The following is a 25724-nucleotide window of genomic DNA, read 5'->3' as shown; positions in this document are numbered from 1 at the left end:
GGAAAATTCATGTACACGGCTGACTCACTTTCCAGAGCTGTGCATCCAACAACAAAAGACATTCACAGGGATGCTGTTGATGTTCAAGCATTTGTTGATATGATCATAGAGACGGCTGAAAAGGTGAAACTGTTGCGTCTTGAGATAGAGAAGGACAAAATTCTCAGTCAGGTAATACAAGTGGTGATGGATGGATGGCCAGATAATAAGCGTGGCTGTACCTCAGAAGTGCAAGAATATTGGAACCACAGATCAGAACTTTCTGTTGTGGATGGGATATTGTACAAAGGTAGCCGAATTGTGATTCCTAGAAGTCTTTGAAAAGAAATGTTTGGGAATATTCATGAAGGCCACCTAGGTATTGAAAAATGTAAGAGAAGGGCACAGGAAGTGATGTATTGGTCCAGGATAAATCAGGAAATTGCAGAATTGGTGTCTTCTTGTCAAATATGCCTTAAATACCAACCTAGCAACCCTAAGGAGCCACTGCATCCACATCCTATTCCTCAGAGACCTTATCAGAAGGTAGGCATTGATCTTTTTGTAACTGATGACAAAGATGATCTATTAATAACAGATTACTACTCATTGTATCCTGAAGTGTGTGGTCTGAGCAGAACAACTGCAGAGAATGCAATTACATGCATGAAATCAGTTTTTTCCAGACATGGTGTAGTTGATGAAGTTTTCACAATTCAATGGTGAATGCATGAGACATTTTGCTCATGAATGGGGATTTGTTCATTCAACATCTAGCCCATTTTTCCCTCAGTCCAATGGATTAGTTGAGAAGTCAGTAGGAATTATCAAGAAATTGATGCACAAAGCAAAAGATAGTGGAGGTGATTTTTATAAAGCTTTCTTAGCCTATCACAGTACTCCACTTGAATGTGGATTTTCACCTGCTCAGCTCTTGATGGGACACCGTTTGAGATCCAATCTGCCAATAGATTAGAGCCTTCTGAGAACAGAGGGAGGTGAACAAGTGAAAAGATGGAAAAATGAACACAAAGCAAAGCAGAAATCTTACTTCGACAGATGTTCTCATCCATTACCTGAACTGCACCAAGGAAATGAAGTAAAGACACAAGACAAAATGAACATGTGGACAGAGAAAGTACAGTACTTGAAGTAGTACAACCCAGATCACACATGGTCCAAGCAGAAGAAGGAACAGTGTTAAGAAGAAATCGCAAAGACTTCAAGAAAGAGCCAACTTCAGAGTTTCAGTTAACTGATGCAGACCAGACAACACATGAAAATAACAATGAAACACAAGAACTGTGTGAACCACTTAGAAGGTCCACGGGTGTTCATAAACCCCCAGAAGACTGATAGAGATATGTTAAATTATGCATTTGCTCTGGTCAATGTTGCCAATTGCTTTTCTTTTTAAGGAAAGGAAGATGTGGTGATATGACGTGTCAGAAGGTGATTGGAGAGAGTTCTGAGCATGCGCAGAAATGATAGAATGATCAAGAACATGGTGCTGTAAAAGGTGGTTTGGTTGTTGCTGTAAATAAAAGTTCTATTTCTTCCCAAAGATGATGCTCTATTAGTAACCCACGGTACGTATAAATATAAAGAACACAACATACCTGATCACAGGCTTCCCATATCAGGTAATAAACTTGCTCTGAATTTGTTCTAAAGCCTTACTTAAGTAATGAGACTAGTTTAAGAATAATGAAGGCATCCTTCAGTAGGGTGAACCCATGAAAAGCATCCGGCCCAGATGGTGCAGCTGGTGGAGAAATCAAGATCTGTGCTAATCAACTGGCTGGACTGTTCACCGATATCTTTAACCTCTCACTTCAGCAGTCTGAGACGACCAATTGCTTCAAGCAGGCTTCAATTACACCAGTGTCTAAGAAGAACATGGTAACCCGCCTCAGTGACTATCATCCAGTAGCACTTACGTCCACCGTGATGAGGCGCTTTGAGAAGTTAGTGATGAAGCGCATCAACTCCTGCCTGAGAAGTGACTTGGACCCACTCCAATTTGCCTTCCGTCACAACAGGTCAACAACAGATATCATTTCTTTGGCTCTTCACTCAACTCTGAAACATCTAGACTGTGAAGATGCATACATCAGGATGCTCTTCACTGACTACATCTCAGCATTCAGTACTATTATCCCCTCAAAATTAATCATTAAGCTTCAAGACCTTGGCCTCAGTACCTCCTTTTTCATCTGGATCCTCGATTTCCTCACTTGCAGACCCCAGTCAGTTTGGATTGACAACAATCACCATCAGCACTGGTGCAGTAAAAGGCAAGGTTCATAGACCACCTAATCTACTCACTTTATGTTTATATTGATGAGGCTAAGTGCAGCTTCAATGCCATATTTAAGTTTCCTGATGACATCTCTGTTGTTGGCCAAATCAAAGATAGTGACGAATCAGCATTTAGGAGGGAGACTGAAAATTTGGCTGAACAGTGCTTCAGCAGCAATGTCAATCAATGTCAGCAAAACCAATGAGCTGATTATTGAGTACAAGAGGAGGAAACTGGAGGTCCTCATCGGAGGATCAGAGGTGGAGAGGGTCAGCAACTTTAAATCTCTTGGCATTATCATTTCAGAGGATCTTTCCTGGGTCTGGCACGTAACTGCCATTACAAAGAAGTCACTGTAGTGCCTCTACTTTCTTAGGCATTTGTGCAGTTCATGCTGTCTTCTTGCTGTTGCCATCGGGAAGAAGATACAGGAGCCTCAGGACCCACATCACCAGTTCAGAAACAATTGTTACCCCTCAACCATCAGACTCTTGAACCAAAGGGGATAACTTAACTCAGCTTCACTCACAACATCACTGAACTGTTCCCACAATCTATAGACTCACTTTCAAGGCGTCATCATCTCATGTTATCGCCATTTATTGCTTATTTTATTTATTTATTGATTTATATCATCATTATTTCTTTTTTAGTGTTTGCATAGTTTGTTGTCTTTTGCACATTGGTGTTTGTCCATCTTTATGGGTGTGATCTTTCATTGATACTATTGTGTTTCTTTGTATTTAAATACCCACAAGAAAATGGGAACCAGGGTTGTATATAGCAACATATACATATTTTGGTAATAAACGTAATTTGAACTTTTAATTCAATGTATTCCACAGTATTCCAAACAGAGTCTCAGCAATGTTTGAAATATAACCACACTGTTTCTCATTGATCTCCTTCACAATAAATTATAACATTCTACTGGCTTCCCCAATCACCATCTATACCTTCAAATAGTACTCATGTTTTGTAGCCATACGAGAGAACGCCCAGATCCTTTTGTATTCATATCTCTATAATCTATCACTGTTTAGACAATATATTTCTCTTTCATTTTTCTTGCCAAAATGGGTCATTTCCACATTAACTCTCAAGCTGACCTTTTAACATTATTGTGCTTCTGCCTAATCTGCAGCGCACATTTCCCCACATCCTCTAATTCCTCATCTCCAGCACTGCTAGCACAGGCTTATCACATAAAGGCCTGTCCAATTCCTTCTTTGTGCCCAGATATTCTCATGCTGTTTGTTCCTCAAGTTTCTTTAATATTGAATCAACCAATCCATTGGGCATCTTCTCCTGCTTTTCTTTTAACTACCAAGCAATATGTAAGCATTTTCCTTACCACCTCATTTTTGAACCGTATTGAAAGTTCAAAATAAGTATATTATGAAGTTATGTATAAAGAGTCAGAGAAAAGTACAGCAGAGTAACAGGCCATTTGGCCCATCTAATCCATGCTGAATCATTTAAACTGCCTTCTCCCATTGATCTGCACTGGGACCAAAGCCCTCCATACCCCTACCATCCACATATCTATCCAAACTTCTCCTAAACCTTAAAATTGAGCTTGCATGCACCACTTTCACTGGCAACTCATTCCACATTCTCATGATCCTTTGAGTGAAAAAATTTCCCCTCATGTTCCCCTAAAACTTTTCACCTTTCACCCTTAATCCATGACCTCTAGTTGAGGCCTCACCCAATCTCAGTGGGAAAAGCCTGGCTGCATTTACCACATTTATACCCCTCATGATTTTGTATACCTCTATCAAAACTTCCTTCAATCTTTTACGTTACTGTGTTTCTTGAAATGACTCCTCTTCTTGTAAGGATTTGCAGGAAAAATATACTGATTTTTTGTTTTTTTATTTTTTTTGACTATTTTCTTGGCTTTGCTCTTCATGTCAAATTATCTTCATGTAGCTCATTTTAATATGTTGACTGGAATGGTATTTGTACAGCACTCAGTTTAACTACCTGGCAATTCTGTGTGGGGTGTGGAACAGTTTTTCAGAACACCGAGCCAAGAATTTCTATAGCATGGTGTATTTTTATTTTGAAAAGGAATGTTGTTTATGAATTGTTACAGTTAATGGCTGGTGAAAGTTGGATTCCATGAAGACAGTACCTGCCCATTTCATAATTTCTGGGTAATACTGTTTATAAAAAACTTGGCTTTGGTTTACAGGTTATGAGTGATAAAAGGGGAAGGTGGAGAATTTATTTCCTGGTACTAAATTCATGCCCATGTATTGGAAGTAAATTGATTATGCATATTTTTTATGACTGGAAGACATTCTACTCTGTTATTTATCTATTGAACACATTAACGGGCTCAACAAGTCCATGCACCCAGGTGACCAATCAACTCGTGTGGCTTTGGAATGTGGGAGGAGACCAGAGCACCTAGAGGAAACCCACATGGTCAAAGGAAAAACTTACAAACTTTTTACAGACAATGGCGGGAAATGAACACTGATTGCTGGCACTGTGAAGCGTTACTCTACCTGCTACGCTACAGTGTCGCCCATTGTGGGTAAAAAGTGACATCTTGTGTCAAGTAAGACAAATGAAGTGATCTGGAAACAAATGACTACAAAATCTCTGTAATATTCAACTGAAAACATTCTTTTAACAGAAAAACAACTACTTATTTCATTGACGGTGGCAAGTAGTATCACAGAGTGTATTATTTTTATGATGGATGATGAAATAAATTTCCAATAAGATGATCCCCACATTATGACTGTTTGGGTTACAGAAATTAGAGTTCACAAACCTTTGAGTCTCAAAATAAAATTTGCTTTCACACAATTTATGCAAAAAGATGTAAATAAATCAACACATTTTTTCAACTCTTATTTCTCGATGCTTGCACAGAGCATGTTGCTTCATGTTATGGAGAATAATGATATAGTCTGATTCCTAGGAATGCAACTCTTCCAGTTACTTGTAACTGGTTTCAAAAAGGAACTAAACAGCAAGCATGATTTGGAATGGATCAAATGAAACACAGGTCATTTTTTGCCTGAAAAGTTATCATGAAGAGCAATGAAAACTGCAAGTACATAAGCAACTTTCTGCATGAACCTATACACTGAAGGCTATGAAACATTCTACTTTTTTGCATAGGTAACTATTTTGATTTAGAATAACAGTTTGATTTAGAGTAGTTTGAACAACTCAGCAGGTGGATTTTCAGAATATTTCAATCTCGGTGAGTTTTGTTGTCAATGAGAAGTTGGAGATTATTGTGCATATAAGGGAAGGATATTGTTTTCAAAGTTCAAAGTAAACTTTATTATCAAATTACATATATGTTACTGCATACAACCTTGAGATTCATTTTCCTGCAGGTATACTCATCAAATCTATAGGATAGTAACTATAACAGGATCCATGAAAGGTCAAATAAAGTGCAGAAGACAGCAAACTGTGCAAATGCAAATATAATTAAATAGTAATAAATAATGAGGACATGAAATAACAAAATAAAGAATCCATAAAGTGAGATCATTGGTTGTGGAACATCTCAGTGGATGGACAAGAGAGTGTAGCTATCCCCTTTTGTTCAAGTGCCTGATCGTTGTGGGGTTGTAACTGTTCATGGACCTGGTGGTGTGAATCTTGAGGCTCTTCTACCTTCTACCTGATGGGAGCAGTGAGAAAAGAGCTCTTATGGTTACCACTCAGCATGATGCCTGTATCATGGAGCTCAAAGTCTATCTTTGCCATAGAAGGTTTAAGGAGATCTGAATTTTACTTGATACTCTGCATTAGTGGCATTCTGAAATATGATCAAAGTTATCAAAATTTAATATAAAAATGTGTGCAGTTTATAATATGACTAGTAATTATGCACTGGCATTGGTTGTGAATCTAAGTAATACGGCAACTTTAACAAGAGAGGGAGTAATGGTAAATAGGGAGTACCATTAGGCCACTAATTTGTGGTGATGGGATAACGGCTCAGCCCCTCCCCATCAACACCAGCTAGTATTGATATTTAAATTATTGATGTTCCATGAATCACACAGAATTGTTAGTAGCAGGATCACCGGCACCAGATGCACTGTACTTTCATTGAAATTTTAATCTCTAAATATTTCTTAATCCTGTCATTTCTATGAGAGTTTACAGGACAAATTCCTACACCTTCCAATCAGGGTAAATAGGTTTGTATGACACAATATTTGCTATGTTAATTCTGCAAAATCCAACATAGATCATGTGGAACATGAGAAGTTGAGTGTAACATGGGTTATGTGATATAATAGAAAATAATTTAGAGAATTTTATTATTTTCAGCAAGAGATATTAAACATATGCTTTCTTTCAACTAATTGCTAAAAGTCACATGTTGCTGCTCACTAAACCATTAATTTTTTTTTCTTCTATTTTTCAATGTTGCTTAAAACAGATAAATTAATCATTTGTCTTTTTCTTTTGGTTGAATTTTGCCTTGTGGAAATTGGTTGCTACGCCTCAAATGACAGGTCAGATATACAGAATGTCTACAACAGGTGTAGAGGAAACTCAGTCCATCAAGTATGTACTAGGGTGCCTCTTCTCCCTATAGTTCTGCAAATCCTCTCCTTTCAGGTATTTATTCCGCTCCTTGTGAATGTTAGATCGATCTGCCTCTATTACTCATGGCCCTGCATTCCAGATCTTTATCGTTAACAAAAAAAACCTCCCATCTCACTCACGTTCTTTTGCTAATCACCTTCTGGCCCTTTAGTTCTGACCTGTCTGCCAGTGGGAATGGTTTCTTTCTTACTATTCTGTGTACAACTTCTATTATTTTGGACCTATCTGCCAAATCCCCTCACAACTCCTCTGTAGCAAGGATAAAAAACACATTTCTTCAACTTGTTCACATGACTAGAATCTCACATCCATGGAATTATTTTTGTAAATCTCTTCAGACCCTGCAAAGATTTCACTGATTTCCTAGAGTGTGGTGTCCAGAACCAAAGTACTGGCTGAACAAATATGTCATCATAATTTCCTTGTCCTTACACCTAATAAAACCTACAATTCCATACTACTTTAACCGCTTTCTCAATTTGCACTTGAACTTACAACAAGCTATGCACGTAAAGTCACGTATCCTTCTGCACTTGTGTTACTCTTAGAGTTGTGCTTTCAAGTTCATGCTCTCCTCAGCAAACTGTAAAACTTATTATCACTACGTTTAAAGTTCTGTGTTGTTTGCAAGTTTGGTAATGTGTATGGCATACCCAAATTTAAATTATAAGTCGATGTTAAGTACACCAATGGTCTTGGTATTAACTCCTGTGGAAATGCACTGTATATTTTCTTGCAGTCTGAAGAACAACTTTTCATTACTACTGTACTTGGTTACCTGCCATTCTATCTATACTGCCACAGTCTTTTTTTAATTCCATACACCTATTGTTTGCATCTTTCGTTGGCAGTGGGAACTCCATTTATATCACATAAACTGCATTTTCCTTTTCAATCTCTTCTGATCTTTGATCAAATAATATGTTAAGATAAACACAGTTTTCCCTAACTGCTTAGTCTGTTAGTGACCTCTCTCTCTGTGTGAGTGGGTGGGTGGGAGGGTGGGGGAAGGGACTTGATTTGCTGTTATTGACTTGTTTTTGTTTTTGCTGCTTGTGTTGTTCTGTGGAACATGGTGGGCATGCTAAGTTATTTATTTATTTCATTATTTATTGAGAAACAGCACAGAGTAGGCCCTTCCGGCTCTTTGGGCTGCAACACCCCCCCCCCCGACCCCAGCAACCCGCAATTTAACCCAAGCCTAATCTCAGGACAATTTACAATGTCCAATTAACCTACTAACTGGTATGTCTTTGGACTGCGGGAGGAAACCGGAGCACCTGGAGAAAACCTATATATTCCACAAGGAGGACGCATGGACCCCTTACATTTGACATTGGAATTGAACTTCAAACTCTGATAGCCTGAACTGTAACAGTATTGTGCTAACCATTATGCTACTGTGTCACCCATGGGCTAAATATAAACTGTACCATACCAAGCTGAATAAAGAATAACCATGCTATCTGGTTATACTCTTAATAACATCAATGCCCTTGCCTAGTTGGGAAATTCAGCTCACATGCTTCTGAAATCTTTCGTTGTTGGACAGATTTCAATTACACTGGTATTTCTGTAGCAGCATGATTTAATGGTACCTCCCTCAGTAAATCCCTGCCCAGCACAAAGACCTGACTCTGGTAGCTTCCCTCTGACTTAGTCATTTCCAGAAGACCAAGTCCTTTCCTCCCCTACGTTTCTTTTCTTTCATTGGCCCAACAAAGCATCAAAGCTTGGCACAGGATGTGTGTGCTGCACAGGATTTATCTTGTGATTTTCCAAAGCTAGTACTGTGGCATTAAACTACGTATACCCAGGATTGAGCAATAATGTTCACTCAGTTTAATTTCCATTAAAATTGTGGTTGAATTTCTAGGCGGCTATGTTCATTATTAAGAGCATAGAGATGTCCAGTTTTGAGCAGAGTATGGATTCCTTCCTTTCTAGCAATAAGATGTGAAGTCATCTTCACCTGCTCACATAATAGAACCAACCAAATTGTGTCTGACAGGTAACACCTCTTGCCTCTGAAAGTCCAACCCTATAACCCCATCATGAGAGGTGGAAATGGGAAAGGCTGGCCCTCAGAGTTCTGGTGAAGCTCTATAGACCAATCCCTTGTACATCTGATGCAATGGATTGCAGAAGCATTAGTGAACTCCAACTGTACCATCAACTCCAGAGAACAATGGAGACGGAAGGCCATCGATGGCCAATGCTCCATTGGGAGCTAAGGGCCCAAGTAAGTAAGTAAGGGAGCACCTCAGTTTCCACCAAAAGGACACTTGCAGCCCCTTCCTTTGAAAGTTGGAGCCTTCCTTCTACATTGCAGCAGCAATGGAGATGCACTGTGTCCCACTGTGGAAATAAAGTAGGCAAATGTACGTGGGAAGCGTCACTAGAGGAATAATCAAAGATATTTTGTGTAATGTTCTGCATAATGTAATATCATTGAAATTATTAGTATTACATATGAAATACTGGATGAAATGAGCAGAACTGGGCTGCAGATCTTGCACCTCTCCTACTTCTTCATTTTATATCTACATTCCATCTTCATCACTTTTTTCTTCAATTGCCTGGCCCCCGATTTGTCATAATCCTCCTCATTTTGCCTAGCTAGGGTCATTTCACTTACATCTGAAAGCAATTTGTACATACTAACAATAATTTCCATGTACTGTATATTGTATTTTTTAATATGTTGTCGGTCCAAGCCCATATAGGTAGGGTAAAACTTGCAAAGACTCAAACAAGCAGTACAACCTAGAATTACTTCATAAGAGAGCCCAATATGAAAACTGAATAAGTGCCACAAATTAAGTAATATAAATATAAATACTGTTATATGATATTACCAAAGATTATATAATATAAAACAGTACAAAATATTGTGAACTACTATGACCCTGTGTTCTGTACACTGCAGAGCATTAATCCTCAAAAGTAACCTTGACCTATACCTTCCTTTGATGATGTGCAGAAGGTCTACCTGGTCTGCTGTTCTCTTGCAATCTCTTCTTTTACAAATCACTCTTTGTATAGGCAATCAACCCCACCCGCAGTGATCAGCATGGTCCAGCTGAAGGCTGTCTTAAGCCGTCATATTTTATAATACAACAATCACGCTCAAGATACTTGTTTGATGCAAACTCTCCCTTTGATTTGCCATCTTCATTCTTTTTTTTCCATTTACAAGACCAAGGACTGCCCAATATGTGAATGTTTGATGTTCATCCATTAGCACAACCAAGATGCTTTAATGGGGACAAATATTGTGCTTATTAGAATTCTGTGAAGCTTGGTAAAAGGGTTTCATTCTAGTAACAAAACTAATGTCTGCCACTTTTGTAGACTATTGGGAACAGAATTAGATTCATCAAATTTTCTTATGTATTGACCTATGTATTTTTGGTGCACGGTTCCAAAATAATGTGATGGAATTTGATAAACAAGTTCTTCAGAATTTTCTCTCAGTTTACAACTTGAATAAAAATCTCAGCACTGGTTGCCTGGATTCTTCATGGAATTATGGGATAGTATTTTCCAGCCACTTTTAGTCTACTCAGAGTTAAATATGTTTTTTTCTCTCTCTGCAGATTGCTGGTTAAACAGCTCACTGGATCATCATAAAAAAAAGCTGAGCAATATAAGGAGCTTTGACTGCAAATGCACAAATACTTTGTTGAAGAGTTTGGATTTTATGAAATATATTGAGATAAGGAGGTAGGGAGCTTAGGACTTAGATGGCTACCAATGGCGAGCAATTGAATAATGGATGAAGCCAGAAATAGAGAAAGAATCTCAAAGATATTGAGGCTGGATGTTAATAGAGAAATGGGACAGAATTAGACCATGGAAGTATTTGAAACTAAGTCCAAAAATATAGAAATCAAGGCTTTGGTTATTTAGTGTAGATTGGTGGGAACAGAATGCTGAATGAATGGGATTTCTGTCAGTTGGGACACAGGCAGAAGAAGTTTGAATGATAGGTTTTCTATGAGTAGGTATGGGGCTGATGGTCAGGAAAGTGCTAGAGTAGTTGTGCTCAGGGCTTTCAAAGGTGGGGAAAAGTGTCATTGTCACATTTACATTAAATGTTGCAGAGGTGCAAAAAAAAAAGTCACTTTAATAACAGCACCGAAACTCTTCTTGGGCTCATCAGTGAAAGCAAGGATCAACAAAAAAACCTCCAGCAAAGCTGGCCTCTGGAGACCACTGCAACCTTGGACACATGCAAAAGCACAATAGCAAGAATTAATCATTGTATGTAACCTTACAGGATTCATGATGCTTTTAAATCCATCGGGGGAGCTAGCATATGCTGTGGCCTGTTGCATGAAGTTAAAAGATAGTGTCCTTTAGGCAGCAAGCTCAAAGAAAGTACTGCTGGTGCACCAACCAATGTCATTAATGCTATGGACCATTATTGGGATGATATGTAGGAATGTATAGCCTAATCTGTTAGAGGTAGAGCTCTCTCTACCATAGAGCATATCTACATTGAGCACTGCCACAAGAAAGCAGTATCCACCATCAAGGACGCCCGCCGTCCAGGCCATGCTCTCATCCTGTTGCTACCATCAGGAAGGAGGTACAGGAGTGTTAGGCCTTACACTACCAGATCAGCAACAGTTATTACCCTACAACCATTAGGCTCCTGACCAAGCACGGATAACTTCACTCACCCCAACACTGAACTGATTCCACAACCTATGGACTCATCTTCAAGGACTCTACAACTCATATTCTCAATATTACCAATTATTTATTTGTTTATTTTTTTTTGTATCTGCAAATTGTTTGTTCTTTGTGTGTAATCTTTCAATGATTCTGTTATGTTTCTTTGTATCTACTGCGATTGCCTGCAAGAAAATGAACCTTGGGGTAGCATATGGTGATGTATTAGTACTTTGATAATAAATCAACTTTGAACTTTGAACTTTGACTCTTTTTCAACCTCAATGTCTATATCATATTTTGCTGACACTATTTTCTAGTTTTTTTTAAAGTGATGTCAATGCACATTTAAAATTCCATTTGTAGGGGAATGAAGACTAATGGTAATTAACTCATGTTTTAAAAAATGCCACCAAGTAGAGTCTATTACAATTAATAACTAGCTTGTTGTAAAATTACCTCACAGAGCACAACCTGGATTCAAATTGCACCTGCATTATTAATATCATGTTCCACTTCACCTTTCCTCTCAACCCTCTTAGTCGCCAGAAAGGAATGTACAATTATTTATTTGACATCATAAAATAAAAATGTTCTTGCCCTTGTCTCCAAGGCACTTAGCTCCCAATATTTGAAGTTGTTTTGAGGAACTGAGGCCCATAACTTGAACTCCTCTTGTCATATTTGCCACAGTTCTCTTTGAAGTTCAGCTTTCATTATTTCTTTACTGTGACAAATACTTAATTTACATTGCGGAGCACAATTCTTGTTTTTAATGTTACTGAGTTTCAGACTACTGTTATGCTCTTAGATCTAGTGTAGTTTTTGAAAATGATACTTTGCCCCAGGCATGTAGAGCTGCTACAATGTGATTTGTAATATGAGTATCCAGATGGTGTTGTTTCATTTGAATGTTGATCCTTATGTTTTCTCAAGTTTTTATGTGGATGCCAGTGCATGCTGCTGTGATATCTAAGTATTTGCCAGGTAGTAGAAAAAGCAAAACAGATACACACAGCTCATAACTAAATATTAAAACATATTTACAGTTATTCCATTTGAGGCCACCTTATTTGCCTTACTAACATTAGAGAACTAACATTTCTACTAAAATCCAAAATCATATACAAAGAGAATGGAATTACTTTATAATTCTGGACTAATCGGTTCTCTGCATCTTGTAAATTTTTCTGTCTTAGTCTCTATTACCACTAATTGATCAATTGTGTTTTCTTGGTTGTATTAAAATGTTCATTGTAACCTAAAGAAGAGCCTCGTTCTATTTTCCAGTTACACATTCATTTAAAAATAATTTCCAGTTATGGAGTTACATTTATATCTCTGTAAACAAAAAGAAAAAAAAGTTTGTTGTATACACAAGGAATGTTTGTCAATATTAATGAAATTATTGTCTCAGCACTTATTTTATTTTAATATTATTTTGCTCTTCCACATTTGACAAGAAAAACAGCCTCACCTGATTAGGTCCTTCCTGGCTTTCAGGATGGCAAAGAAATTGTATTTAGTTTTGCTGTTCATCTTTTTAACAATGACCTTCACTTCAAACTTCCAAATTCCTGTAATTTTTACAGATTCAAAAGACCAAAATAAACTTAGTAATGGGAATGATACCCACAGCAGGTGACTGTGTCCTTGGCAAAGTATTTTACATAGCTCCCTGATCTGCTTAAGGCACAGTAAATCCTTTGTTGAGAATCAGATAAGACGAAAAGTTCGTACATTGCGAACTCTGAACCTACTTTGAAAACCTCATATGCTGATGTTCCTTCAAGATATGATTTCTCTTATCTATAAAGCCTTTGTTGAATTTGTCAATGTTCAGTTCATATTTGTTGATATGCTGTAGAACTAAAGCTGCTTGTTGCCATTTAATTTTTTAATATCCTTTTTAACTATTCAGTTCAATAATATATAATTCTAGTATTGAGAATACATTTATATTGTTACACCTTTCAAAGAATGCATATTGTAGTGAGTGGCTTCAGATACCCCATTTCAAATTGATTATCTAAAATGACAAATTCAATTAGTTTAACTACTCTTTTTATTCATTATTGATCAAAAATAAGATTAAATAAAAAGTGAGAAAAATAAAAGAATGAAACTTAAACAATGAACTCGTCTGCCAAGTTTCTGAAAGGATCATAAAAAACTATTTCTGAATTTACTTAAGTTTGTATTAATAAGGGAAAATGGATGTTTATTTTGTCTAAAGTATTCAAATAGTTCATAAAATGGATGTTGTACTAATTGGATACATTTGTTGGAATTCACAAGGTAGATATGCGATCACTATATTATAAAATACCTATTGAATTTCACACCTGAAATCTTGTTCCATTTTCTTTAATGAGTGTTGTACATTTTCTGTTTAATATATTCAATAGAAGTTAAATTTCTTGTCACAGCAACTCTGTCCGAATATTGCATATGCATTTGATCTTAATTAACATAATTTAAACTTGAAGATGGAAAACTACAAGCCTGTAAGTTTGACCCATATACTTTTTTGACCTGGTTTTTTGGAACTATGCTTGTGGCTTCCTGCACCCACTTTAGCTGAAGATGTGGTACACAATGTAATGGGAGTTCACAGACTGAGAACGAGATTGGGAGAAATCACACAGGAATAATATTTTGCAGTGGTGTTGTGTCTGAAAGTCATTTGGAGTAAGAATTGGCAAGAAACCCACATCAAATGTGATTTTCTTTTTGTGAGATAAAAGTCATCTGCTCCATATGACTTGGATGCAGAATACCAATGTTTCTATAATTCCAGTGTAGACCATAGGGGTGGAACCAGGATATTGTGACTCTAAACTGAGTCACTAGAGAGACACGGAAGCTGGCTGATATAGATGGTGTTTATTCATCACAGCAAGCAGGCATTCTCCTGGTGAAACTCTCTGTAGAGTTTCCCAAATTACATCTTTTTTATATATTCTTAAGAACAAGGATAGCAGCAGTTCCTTCAACACAATTTCAAAAGGTACAGTGATATTGTTTACTACAATATAAGTCTAATAACACTTGCATTGAGTTACACATCTACAACAGGAGATACCTCTGAATGTTCAAACACCCTTGCTGGGTCAAAGTAATTCATAAGGTTGGTCTGAAGTAAGGATGACATTTTGCCTTCTTGACTCTATTTATCTGTAAGTCTTGGAGTATTGGCTTTAATGGTCAGAGTTTGGGATCAGATTTTGTATACTACTTTATCTTCCTTCATTTCTAGTATTTCATACAATGTCCATGCTAACCAGGGACAATTTGGCCATTGAGTATGGACTACTGATGGATTCATCTGTTTTAGAGTAGAGCGTGTTGTGGCCACTGCAATAACCTGTTGGAAAACAACGGTGGCACTCCAAATGGAATTGTAAAAAAATAAAGTCTTGATGTGAAATTGTGTTCATTGTGAATTAGTGGATTTTCCCACTGGACTTTCAAATTATAACACAAAACAGGCTATTAATGCTAGTCATCCATGTTTATCCTACACATGAGTACCAGTCTTCATTCAACATGCTCGCTCTGCTCCAATATCCCTTCATTCACCTTTTCCTCCAACCACCTGTTGTTCTTCAGGTTGGGAATGATTTAAACTCCAAAGACCAAATCTGGTAACGACATCTTACTAAAGACTTAAAAAAGACCTTTGCTGGTCTTCATCCTCAATCATTTACTTCATCCAGTTGGTACAGTGCCTGAAAATTAAGCCCAGAGCAATTATGAAAGATGAAAATTATATTATTGTAATATATTTAGACTTCAAATTTAGGTGACATTCTATACCCAGGTGCACACATGTAAGCTAGCCATACCCCCTATGAGCCAGAATGTTTCAAATATCCAAGTAATTTTAGTAAGAAAAAGGATACTGCTAACATCTTTCCTACTACATTTGGATGTGTAATGTGTCTTGTTTATCCACGTAAAAGTCCTAAATTTTCTTTTTGAACAAAGCCTATTATTGGAAAAGCTAATGCAGAAAATTATAATGGGAATACAGTGGATCCTGGTTTATTGGGACACATCAGGATCAATACCTTTTGGCCCAGTTAAGCAGCTGCCCCAATTAGCCGAAGTTTCATGGAAATAGTTTAAAAGGTACAAATAAGAGTAACTACCATCTAACTGAGTAACACATTACTGTATGCATTTAAATAAAGTACAGAACAAATTAGAACATTATCAATACAACTACAGTACTATAAAACTGTGCATTGGTTCTTAATAGTTATCGACAGAGGAATTCATCCACTGTACACTGCTGTGTTCTTTTGATTGACTGTAAATGAACAGGATCAGCACAGGCACCTAGTGCAGATAATGGACTGCCTTCCACACCGCTGTTGATAAATGCATTTTCCAAATCTTTATTTTCACTGTAACATTGTTAAGGCCGTGCAAGTGTGCATGACTAACACTGATTAGAGACTACTCAGCAACAGTGTCCTGTCCAATTATGTAGCATAATTTCCCAAATAATTGAAGGGAATCCCAGCTACTGTATTTTCTCAATTAGATTTTTGTTCTTTAAAAGTTGTCCCAAATAAGTGGCTGCCCTGATTAACCAATGGACCAATTAACCGGAATCGAGCAGAAACAGAAATTCAGACTGAAGCTGCAAACTCTGTTGAGATAATCATTTGCTGAATTCATTGGTCAGTGTTTCAGTCTTTTAGGCTTGAACCACTCTCTGCTACCTAAATGCATAATCTTCAAGGGCTTCACTGTAGAATTGAGAAAGATGAGAACACCATCAATAAAATTTATGATTCAAAAATGCCTTAGCACAGTACAACTGAAATTGAGTAGAGTGCAAATAATATCCTAATACTTTGTAGAGCTCCTTGCAGCTCATTATTTCAATTCAGTTTCTAGTCTTTATTTCAAATAGGTGAATCCTAAAGATCTTCCACTTTGCAGAAGAGTAAGGGAGTTGTCTGGAAATCTTCCTCATAGTATTTCCTTGACAGGCAATCTAGTCATTTATTAAATCACTGTCTGTTGATTGGTTCTCTGGGCACAACAATACTATATAATGCTACATAATGCTAACTATTCTTATTCTGGCTTCTGTCTCCTTTACCAATCTTGCTGAAAGGTCTCGGCTCGAAACCTCGACTGTTTATTCTCCTCTAAATTTGCTGCCTGGCTTGCTGAGTTCCTCCAGCATTTTGTGTATGTGCTACTCAAGATTTGCAGTGTCTTGTGCTTACACTAACTATACTTCAGAAAGGTTCTGAGGACATGCAAGATGATGTATAAAGGCAAGCTCTTCCTACTGTAACAGTTCTCAGGAAAATCTTTCACAGTGTTTATATAACACATGGATTCTGAGTTATTCTTTTCACGGAAGAAACTTTTTGTATACCCTAATTCAAACTCTAATATAAATATTACTCTATCAGTGTTAATATAGACTTTGCAATTTCAAATAATGTTCTTCATCCTCCAGTTTGCCTTGTGTTGCATTTGGCACCAACACAAACAGTGCAAAAACAAATGGCTCTGAGATGAGATCACACTGTGCTATTTACCTCAGTACTATGTCATTGAGAATCTGCTTATAACAGATTACAATGTGATAATGATCATTTCTGGGCCATTCATTCTGACTCTGAACATCTAGCCTGGCATTGATTGGATTGATTCTTAGTTGCACAGTTGATATGTATTTTGCATATGACGCACATCAAATTGTAGTAATATGCCAAGTATAATTATGGGCATGGGCTGACCTTAAAACTTTGGAAGCACCCAACCCATTGGCCACACTGAGTGGGCATTGCATTATTTAACCAACGGCCAGTTTCCACCTGTCTACTTTTGACAGATTGTGAGGTTAGGGCCCAAGTATGGAGAGGGAGAGAGCGGGTCAACAGTTCACTGACTTCCCTGAGAACTGTTCCAGAAGTAAAGGAAAAGCATAAATGCTCGGCCAACTGGGCTGTTAACTAAAACTCTCATACTGAAAGTTAATACCAACACGGCGGCTGGATGCAGTAAGTAACTACTAAATGAATACTGCTCCTTCCCAGTGTCAATCAGAACAGTAGTCTTCTTTCAGGGCAGAAGAAGGGTAAACGGGGAGTGTAAACGTGGCTGTGCGTTTGGTCAAGTCTCGACAAGACTGGAACGAGAGGAAGGGAGTTAAGTAGTACCACAATGAGACACTAATTAGCTGGAATGTGCCTGTTCCGTCTCTGCCTGTGCAGGCGTGCAGACCCCGGGGCAGGGTAGGTGCTTGTGAGAAATTTCATTCATCATCAAAATGATGGAAACTGCCATCTAGCAGCTCTTTTATTTCAGGAACTTATTCACCACTGCCCTGTTTGGGATTTCCATGTTCCATTCCATTTCATTACAGTCCTGGTTCAAACAAAGGTTTATGGTGTGAATTTCAGTAGTGAACTGAGAGTGACAGACCTTGAGAGCAACACAGTGGTGCAGCTAGTAGAGCAGGTTCGATCCTACCTTTGGGTGTTCTCTGTGTGGAGTTTGCACATTCACCCTGTGACTTTGTGGATTTCCTCCAAATGCTCCAGTTTCGTCTCATATCTTAGAGATATGTAGCTTGATAGGTTAGTTGGCCACTGTAATTAAATTGCTCTTGGTGTGTAAGTGAATGATAGAATGCAGCCAGAATTGATGGGAAATGCGGTGAGAATAAAATAGGACTGATGTAGTATTAGTGGGAGAAGGGTGTTGGTTGTTGGCCAGATGGCTTAGTTCTGTTTGATATCAGGAAAACATTCTACAAAATGTGATAGCACGGAGCTCTGGTAATAGTGAGGTCAATGGGGGCAATATAGGTAAATCAATATGGTTCAGGTTGTGTTTCTCACAAAGGAAGATGTCTGTGGGTGTCAGATGTCAATCATCCCAGCCCCAGGCTCTCACTGTAGAAGTCTCTCTGGGCATCATAGACCATCCTTCCATCATAAAAGTGAGAATGTTTCCTTGTGAATGCATAATGTTGAGTTCCTTTTTCAAGTCCACTGTTAATACATCCGTCCACTCCTGCTTGTAGCAATGACTAAGACAACATTTGGTCACAGGGATGAAAAGTAGCCTGTAGAGACAATCTTCAACACTAACAAGGCTAATCACCAACCCTTGACATTGAATGGCTGAGTTCTCCATTCTCCACCATCAATATCCTGGGATCACTGCTGAGCAGACCACATCCTGACCAACCACATTATGACCGTGTCCACAAGCACAGGCTGAGTTTCCTGTGTCGATTGCCTGAATCCAAAACCTACCAAGTCTTTCCACCATCTATAAAGCAGATGTTCAGAGTGTACTGGAATACTCTCTGCTTACTTGGATGTCAATAATACAAGAAGCTCAGGGACAAGGCAGCTCACTTGTATGCAATCTACCTGTGTTCTAAACATTCATTCTCCCCACAACCAGTGCAGTGTGGCTGTAGCGTGCATCATCTACATTTATAATACAGTTACGTGTCTAGGCTGCCTAAATGCATTTCCCAAACCCTACAGTTCTGTTATCGATAAGGCAAGGATTTAAATGCACAGGAACATCATCACTTGTAGGTTCACACATCAACCTTAATTGAAAAACAATCACTGGCCCTTCTTCATTGTTAGATTTTAACCTTGAGTCTACGTCCACACTAGATCGGATAATTTTGAAAACGCCGGTTTTGTGTAAAAACAACAGGCGTCCACACTAGACATTTTTGAAAATACCCCTGTCCACATCAAAATGGATATTTGGGTGAATCTCCTCCTACTGGGCATGCGCAGGACACACAGAAAACAAGCGAAGAGGAAACGGTATACTTGGTGCGCCGTTGTCCAGTTACAGACTAGAAAAACTTAAAAGGAAATTACCAGACGAAAGACTTGGTGCGCATTTGTCCAGAAGCATTTCCTACAGCCATAGTCTCTTCACCGATGAAAGGGACGACAGCTACAACTAAATGCAATAAGGCTTATTACTGGGCAAAAGTGAAATTTACTGTTACCTTATTTGTTTGCCTTTACTTTTGCCATGTCTTTGTGTATTATTTTCCTGTTTAACATGTGCAATAAAACGAGTTACTGGGCAAAAGTGACAATTGCATCTATTGAATGTTTGCACAAGCAAAACATTAATAAAGCACCTTGTTAAATGTATAAAACATGTCTGCATCAGTGTTGTCTTGTATTTCCATACAATGTTACATTAGGCTGTTACACATCTATTGTCAGATATTGTTGTTGTGGTGTTGGAGGTTGTGTTCAAGAAAACAATGAAATGCCACGCTGCCCCCACCATTTGTTCTGGCACGTCATGACAGCGTTTTTAAAATTAGCCGGTTACCCCGTACACACTGCAACCGCCAACCCCCAGCATTTTTCAGATTTAAACACTCTGGAGAGTGTTTTAGAAAAGCTCCATTTTTGGGGGAGGAAGCTGTTTCAACGTGGATGGAGGGTCAAAACGAAGAGAAAAAGCTGTGGTTATGGATTTATCCGGTCTAGTGTGGACGTAGTCTGAATCCCTTTACCTGACACTATCTATGGGAGTACAGTATCTTCACCAGAAGAACTGCACGAATTCAAGAATTCACGTGTGTGTGTGTGTGTGTGTGTGTGTGTGTGTGTGTGTGTGTGTGTGTGTGTGTGTGTGTGTGTGTGTGTGTGTATGTTTGTTTGTGTTGGAGGCTGAAGGATCGAGGAAAATGGTAGAAAAATTACCATGTTTCTCCTAGAGCAGCCATCACTGGGGCGTTTTGAGCCAATTAAACCTTTGTAGCATAGGATTTGTCTAGGAACTGCCCAAGGTAAATTAATACCAACATTTATCCTTCTGGCCTTCTCACAGTAACACATGCCCTCCTCCCACTCACTGTCATTTTCTGTCCACACTCCCTAATCACTGATTACCCCTGCCACGGTCCTCTATCCCAAGCCTTCTACTGGACCAAACCTCTACTGCTGAGCACCCCTCTCTTTACCAGCACTTCCAACCAAGATCACCCAATCCATCCCACCTCAGCTGCTCATCCTGCTTACTTCCTCCATCCTCCTCCTGACTACTTAAGCATTCTAAGTAGCATATCTCCATCAGTGAAGTTTTTTTCAATGCAGCCTGAGGCCTGGGCCGATACCGAAGCTTGTAGTGCTGTTCCCATGACAACGGCTGTTGGCATGTTGCTGCAAACCAAATGAGTAACCAACCAGGGCACACAAGCTTTGAGGTAGTTATTTCTGTTTGCCCATACAGTCAACAGATGGCAGACAGTGTTAGATTATTCCCCAAAATGTAGAATTAAGTGTATTTCTCTGTAAGTATTTCAGTTTTTTCTCTTGTGAGTGAATATCTATGTGTAAGAATTCTACTGCAGTTGTTTTAGATTGCGTGTCCGTATTGATTTATAAGATAGTTTGACAAAGTGAATTAAATCAGTGAAAGATATTTTAGTTACCGCAGAAAAGCAAAGCCTTTCCTCTTCGCTTGGTGAGATAATATGTAACTTCTGATGGAGAAGAATTCAGAGGAGCAGAGAGATCAAATGTCTATGGTAACTATAGCATCATCTTTTTCTAATGCAGTTCCTCAAATTTAAGAACGACTTGATTCTTCTCCTGTTGTGCGGCTTCTGCGGTGTTTGATGAAGGCAGATATAGAATGTGCAGATGTTCTTACTGGTAGAGTGATAGCTTCTTGATAGGATGAGTGGGCACATAGTTTGGAGGATGGTGCAGTCATTCATTCGTTTATAATCGGCATTTGAATGAACCCGAGATTCTCACTGTCATTTTCAAGGATCCTTCTCCAGTTTGAATGGTCATGCACCAAGGATCTTGTGCTCCAGTGAGAACATTTCATTTTTTTAAGAGGTTTTGAGAGCACCTTTGCATCTTGCTTTTCAAATGTGGCTTTGCACAACAGTTGTACAACATGCCATAGCTTGGTAACTGAGGCTGAAGCAACGGTTTTGGAGTAGGACCTTACTTGACACCTGTCTATCAGTCTGTTTTGGATCCCTTGCTCAAGATCATGGACTTGCATGCTAACATGTTATGAAGAGTAAAATTAAGACAAATTTCTGATAGTAACCAAAATTAAGGGATTTAAGGGAAATTTGCCTATCCCTCTAAATTGATAGACTCAACGGGTTTCGTTTGGTCAAAGAAGACTACACATCATATTTGCTGCTGCTCCTTGCATTTCTTTTGGTGTTGACGTGTGGGGAAGGTGATGATCCTGACTGGGAGGACATGATGACTTTCCCAGTGGCAGTTAACAGGGAGACCCACCCACAGTTACCACAATCAAACTAGTATCCTGTTTTGAAGTTGGGACAATTATGTTAGTTAAGGGGTCCTTGCTTCCCAGATATTGATGCCACAAAGTTCTGTTTGATGTCTTGCTCCCAAGATCTTATTGTTTCTAAATTGATACATGGTCATTTCAGTTCCTAGTCAGTCTGGAGTGGTGGTGGGACTGGATGGGACAATTTGTTTTGGGATGGTGTCATACATCGAATCATAATTGAGGAGCCTGTAACTCTTTAATTTAGATGCAAGCTGCCTGCTTCTCTTTCTATTCTCAATAGAAAATGCATGAGCTAAAGAACCATTAATGGATGAGAAAATCACAGCAGATCCAACAATGTGCTGGCTATCATAATATGAACAGATGTTTCAGCTCCTTTAAGGCCATCTATGGTCCAAACACCACCCCCCGCGCTGACCCCCTCACTCACATATCACGGTTAGCAAGTACATAGGGACAAACCTTAGACTTTGTAGCTCATACAAAATACAAAGATAGACTGCTACATGGGGATAAACATTTGCATGGTTGACAATAAAAACACCTTTTGGCACTTTGACTACAAAGGATTAATTTAGAAGTTAACATTTCAACTAACCCAGATAATCTGAAGCTCTTGGAAAAGTAGGTCAATGTAGCAGCAGGATAATCTCCTTCTTTGGCTCAGAGTAGACTGATGAGTCAGCAATACTGCCGTACAATACAGCCTTACAATATACAAGTTTCCTTCCCACTTCCCTCTTCCAATCTGATTTAACTGTTGAAAGTTTATCAGCAACTAAAGTACCACTGAATTTTCATTTCTGAAAATTTCAGATTACAAAACCACAACAGGGAATATAATTATCTGTGAAAATGTTATTAGGGTAGGTAATCTTTTTTAAGGACAAATTACTGTGTAACATACTGCTCATCATATCCCCATGTGCTTTCTATTTCAGGTTTAACTGTATGTAGTGGTAATAAAAATATTTATGCAAATCAGTTAACGAAACTGTATTATTACCAGTTTACTTTTAGATAAGAACTATCCTCAGTTCCTTTTAGTAGAAAAAGTACATTTCTGAAATCACATGTCAGAATCCTGAGATGATATTGGGAAGCATCTGCGAAGTTCTAAAGGCCAATAAAGATCTTAAGCCCACTCCAATATAGATAGCTATGGTACCCTCACTAAAGGGAGATTATACTGAAGCCACTTCCTCTTCAAAGGCTAGGTCACTTCCTGTTTATCCACCACGATGGGTTTAGCTGCCAATTATAGAGTGGTGCGCTCCCCCTCCCTAACAAGGCGGCAGTGGCGGCGCTGAGGTGGTGCTAGCTGGTGCTATAGTACCAGCAGAAATTACAATAGCACCACCAAGAAATTAACTGAAATTTGACATACAAGTTGCAGCTGCTTTCTCTGTATAGCTTGTTTCTCCAGTTGATACAGTGAAACAGCGCCCCCAATTACCATAGACACCCACGCAGCAATAAAATTATAAACTCTGTGCTGGTCTAAGGTCAGATCCACTCTACACTTCTGCTTATTCATTCGTTGTCAATGCCTTGCCGTTGCTGTCCTCAGATCAGTTAAGCTGATCTAAGATCATTTAAGGTGGTGACGTCACTCACTCTCACTCACGCGAGAGATTGATAGTATACATACATTGTGCAGGATCCAGGCACAGATCCATGGTCTCGCGAGACTAACGGATACCCCACACACACACTTTGTGCTTTTACACGCTAGCGTGGGCCTGTCGCGTGCATTATTTTGGCCGGCATGAAAAATGGACCGATTTTTAGTGAGTAAACGACCTCATCCAGAGGAATCAGTGGTGTCTCAGCCTGAGCCTGTCTTAGTTGAAAGTGACATGCAGAAAGAAGTAAATGGGGATGAGGACGACAGCAGTTCATCGAAGGAGTGTGAGGGTGAAATAGAGGAACAAGAAATGGAGCGGGATTCGGAAGAGAACGTGGATGAAGCTGCTCTTAGTGCTATTGGGAATACTGTTAGCGATGTTAGCCAGCAGACTGAAGAAGGACCCTGTCGACCAGCATCGAGAAAGTACCCTTCGCAACAGTTTGTCAATCAGCAAAGGAGTTTTATTCGTGGCCGGTTTGACCTGTACTCCTGGCTGGAATATTCGATCATGAAAGATACTACGTTCTGCTTCGCATGCAGGCATTTCCTGTGTGGAGGACATGGATTCCATTCTGAGTCTACCTTCACCGTCACTGGTTAGCGCAACTGGCGGAAAGCTACAACAGCTTTCAATACCCACCATGTAAGTGCAGCTCATAAGTTTGCTATGGAGGCATGGGCTGAATTCAGACTGAGAAAACAAGACGGTTCAAGATTGGGAAATATGCTTGACAAAGGACATGCAAAGATTGTCCAAGAAAATCGTGAGTATATGAGAACAGTGGTTAAGTCTCTACGCTATACTGTGTGCCAAGGCATTGCCCAGCAAGGACACCGGGAGGATGACGGATCTGGCAATGGGGTAACTTTGCTGAGTTGCTCAGTGTAATTGTGCAGTTTGATAAGACTTAAAAAAATAGAGGACAGTCCTGGAAATGCAAAAAAACACCCATCACGATGTCCAAAATGAAGTTATGGGTATTATGGCAGATATGGTCAGACGTCAGATAAGTGCAGAAATCAAGGAGGCTGGACATTTTCCCATCATGGTGGATGAAAATAAAGACTTGAGTAAAAAGGAGCAAATATTAGTGCTGGTGCGGTATTTGAATAACGAAACAGTGCTTGAAGAATTCTTGCACTTCACTCCAGCAGAAGGGTTGGACGCAGAGTTGCTTCTTAAAAGCATTGAACAGACACTTGCCCAATGTGTTATTGATAAGAACGCGTGTATAGGTCAGTGTTATGACGGGGCGGCAGTGATGTCCGGGTGAAATAACGGGGTACAAGAGAGGTTCAGGAAAGAGGTCCGGCAGGTATTATATATACACTGCCATGCTCACAGACTTAACCTTGTTTTAGTGGATGTTGTGAGCAATATACCACAAGCGGGTGAGTTTTTTGAAACCGTGCAGCTGCCCTACAACTTCTTTTCAAACTCTGTTGCCCACGATCTTTTCATGAAGAAACAGAGAGAACTGGAATCAACTGCACAGCCCGTGGAGTTGAAGAAATTGTCAGATACCCGCTGGGCATGGCAGTATGCGGCTTTGTCGACTATAAGGAAATCACTCCCTGCCATTCTAGCTACACTACAGGATATTCTGGGTCAACCAAATGCAGGAAAAAAAGGAAAACGGAGGCCAGAGCTGTATATAGACTGATTAACGAGCAGTTTGCTTTACTTCTCACTCTGTTTGAGGATTTATTCCGAGTCACCAAGTTCATGTCAGACCAACTACAATCTCCCAGTTTGGAGCTTTCATCCGCTGTGGACATGGCTCAGTTGTTATCGATGCACTCTCAGCAAAATGGGGAGAGGGATCATGGAGTGAAATTCAGGCAAGAGCTAGGGACCTGTGCGTCAAGGCTGGTATACAGAGCAGACCCACATGAAAGGAGACAGGCCCAGCCACCCTGCCGCCTACATGATTTTGTTGTTGAGGCCCAAACCAAATGCACACCTGTCACATCCTCTGACGACCTTTGCAAGCACTGTTTCTATCTGGTTATAGACAGACTTCCGACTGAAATGAAAAGACAGTTCTCAATTGAGACTGGGGGTGTTCTGACTGCTGTCTCAGCATTGAGCCCCAAACACAAGCTCTTCCTAGACAAGCATTGTCTTTGGCCATTGGCCCAATACTATGGAGTGACTGAAGTGAACCTGACTGCAGAGCTACATCAGGTTCGGCATCTGCTGGA

This window comes from Mobula birostris, chromosome 17 (assembly GCF_030028105.1).
Source record: "Mobula birostris isolate sMobBir1 chromosome 17, sMobBir1.hap1, whole genome shotgun sequence".
NCBI lineage: Eukaryota > Metazoa > Chordata > Chondrichthyes > Myliobatiformes > Myliobatidae > Mobula > Mobula birostris.
The sequence above is the reverse complement of the archived record's forward strand: the minus strand, read 5'-3'. Positions refer to the sequence as shown.